The sequence below is a fragment of the Silene latifolia genome, chromosome 7, assembly GCF_048544455.1.
Source record: "Silene latifolia isolate original U9 population chromosome 7, ASM4854445v1, whole genome shotgun sequence".
Lineage (NCBI taxonomy): Eukaryota > Viridiplantae > Streptophyta > Magnoliopsida > Caryophyllales > Caryophyllaceae > Silene > Silene latifolia.
Window position 1 is genome coordinate 44,842,495 of NC_133532.1, and position 3,148 is coordinate 44,845,642.

The following is a 3,148-nucleotide window of genomic DNA, read 5'->3' on the forward strand; positions in this document are numbered from 1 at the left end:
TCTGCTCAAATTGGCTTCAGGAAAACTCGCCTAAAGACGAGCGTCTTTCAGTGAAGACGAGCGGATTCTGCAATTCAGGACGAGCGGCTTTCTTCAAAGACGAGTGGATTCTCTTACAGGAACTTTTCTTAATCTGCACTGGCAAAAAGACGAGCGTCTTTTTGCAAAGACGAGCGGCCAGTTTCAGACGAGCGTCTTCTCAGCTAGGACGCTCGGATTCTCTTACAGACCAAATTTTTTGATTTTACAGCTCATTTGGACGGACGGATTCTTCCAGAGACGCTCGGATTCCTATAAGACGAGCGGATTACCCAGAAGCCGCTCGGATTCCACCTAGTCTACCCGGATTCAGGACTAACCGTGCACTTGCATATCCCGTGTCATTTTCATTCTTCAAATCCCGTGTTCTTCATTGTAGGGGCACTACAAAGGCATGAATAGCCTAGGCAATTGCTATCCCCACATTAAGTTAAAGCACTATACATCAATAAAATCATTAGTCCCTCCCTCACTTCTCTAAAAGATGATGAATATCTTGATCAAGGCACAAAAAATCCAAAAATGACAAAAAATACAATGTAAGAATTAAAATGCAAGTTAGGGAGTTAAAAATATTTACAGATCGTGGTTTGGAGAGGACTCCACCAAACTCTCATCCTTAGTGAGATGTCATGGGGGCATGTTCAAGGTGTTGTTGATGTTACTCAACACCTCGAAGAAGTAGTCAAAAGCTTGTTCATTATCATGATAAAGATCCTCAATAGATCTTTGCACTTGTTGTCCTTCATGTTGGTCTTGATCGATAGCATTACCAATGTAGGGATTAAAAATCCCTTCAAACTCATCGTCCCAAAGACCACAAACTTCGTCTACTTGATCATTAAAAATCTCTTGAGTTGATAGAGACAACTCTCCTCCTTTCTTGTTTTGGCCAATGAGGCCATCCTCTTCACTTGTCAAGGGTGAGCTTTTTAAGCTCTCTTTGTTACAATTCACTTACTCTTTTGATGGAGCATCATCAACTTTCTTTTTCCATTGGAATTCCGACTTCTTCCTATCATCCTTCCGGCTATAATGATCAACCATAAAACATGGTTCATGCAAACGGGGAGCTCTCATGGTCTTGTCAAGATTGAAAGTTATGCTCTCATCTCCCACTTCTAGAGTGAGCTCTCCATGCTTCACATCTATCACCGCTCCCGCGGTGTGCAAGAAAGGTCCACCTAGAATGATTTGAATATTGGAGTCTTCTTCCATGTCAACAATGACAAAGTCCACCGGGATGAAAAATTTCCCAACTCTTACGGGAACATCTTCCCATATCCCTAATGGTGTCTTCGTCGATCTATCGGCCATTTGGAGTGTGATATTGGTACATTTAAGCTCTCCCATCCCTAACCTTTTACTTACCGAATACGGCATAACACTCACACTAGCCCCTAGATCACATAGGGCTTTGTTGATCGTTGTGTCGCCAATGGTACACGGTATTGAGAAGCTTACCGGATCTTTAAGTTTCGGAGGTGAACTCCCTTGAAGGATTGCACTACTCACCTTAGTGAAGGCGATAGTTTCAAGCTTCCGGAACGACTTCTTTTTCATAAGGATGTCTTTCATATACTTTGCATAGGCCGGCACGTGATTGATTAATTCCGTGAAAGGAATCGAGACTTCCAAATTCTTCACAATTTCCATAAATTTTCCAAGTTGGTCATCAAATTTGGGCTTAGCTTGACGACTTGGAAAAGGAAGTCTAATCACAATGGGTTCCTTCTCCTTGGCCTTGTCTTCACTTTTCTTTGAAACTTCTTCTTTTGATGGTTCTCCAACCTTGGAGTTTTGCACAACTTCTTCTTTGTCACTAGCTTCCACAACTTCATCCTCAACTTGCTTCTTTGGTGCTTCATACCTCGTACCACTCCTCAAGTGAATGACATTAACCGTTTTATGTCTCGGGGGATTACTTTGAGGTGGTAATTGCCCCTTTTGTCTTTGTGAGCTTGAATATGCTAGTTGAGTCAATTGGGTTTCCAACATTTTGGTGTGGGCTAGGATGTTGTTGATGGTGATTTCCTTTGCTTGACTATCCTTTTGCATTTGAGTGAAAAACTCTTGTTGATTCTTTTGCATTTGGAGGACCGCTTTTTGAACATCAAAACCTTGGTCATTTTGTTGATTGTATGGAGTTTGGTTTTGGTAACCTTGGTTTTGGTTGTAAAAGGGTCTTTGATTTTGGTTTCTCATGGGAGGTGGGGTGTATGTTGGTTGAGGGTTTTGAACATTTTGGCTTTTGTATGAGAGATTTTAGTGTAATTTGGTGTTTTCATTGTAATAATTTGAATAAGGGGTACCACTCTTGTATGCTTGAAAAGCATTGACTTGTTCATTTGTTCCCCTACATTCACTTTGGTCATGTCCCAAAGTTCCACAATTCTCACATATCCCACTTGGGATTGATGAAGATGCCGTCATGGCATTAACATGTTGCTTTGGTGATTTTAAGGCTTCTTCAAGTCTAGCCATAGCTTTTTCGAACTTCAAATTGATGGTATCAATGTGAGCACTAAGTTGAGCACCCAATTGAGTAATAGAGTCCATTTCATGCTTTCCTCCTCTAGTAGCCTTGCGAGTTCTACTATATTGTGAATTATGGACCGCCATTTCCTCAATCTTGTTCCAAGTTTGATTATCGTCAACTTCGGTGAACATACCATTTGATCCCATGTTGAGAATGTTTCTTGAGTCTTCATAAAGACCATTCCAAAATTGTTGTACCAAGAACCACTTGCTAAGTCCATGATGAGGACATGAGCGACAAATTCCCTTGAATCGCTCCCAAGCTTCATACAAGGATTCTTCATCTCTTTTCTTAAAGCCCGTAATTTGAGCTCTTAGCATGTTAGTCTTTTCCGGTGGGTAGAACTTTTTGTAGAAAGTTAGAGCCAATTTCTTCCAAGAGTCAATTCCGAGAGTAGCCTTATCAAGGCCTTTCAACCATTGTTTTGCGGTGCCAATTAGAGAAAAAGGAAATAAGACCCATCGAATTTGGTCTTGAGTTACACCGGTTTGAGAAATCGCATCACAATAGTCACAAAAAGTCTCCATGTGAGAGTGAGGGTCTTCACTAGGCATCCCTCCAAATTGGCTT

At 41.2% G+C, this 3,148-nt stretch overlaps 1 non-coding gene across 1 annotated transcript; it reads left to right on the forward strand.

Annotated features, from left to right (window-relative positions):
- The first annotated feature begins 2,791 nt into the window (after positions 1-2,791).
- Positions 2,792-2,898, forward strand: LOC141593492 (small nucleolar RNA R71). The gene has a single exon (XR_012521572.1). It is a non-coding gene; the product is annotated as a small nucleolar RNA R71 (small nucleolar RNA).
- The last annotated feature ends 250 nt before the right edge of the window (positions 2,899-3,148 follow it).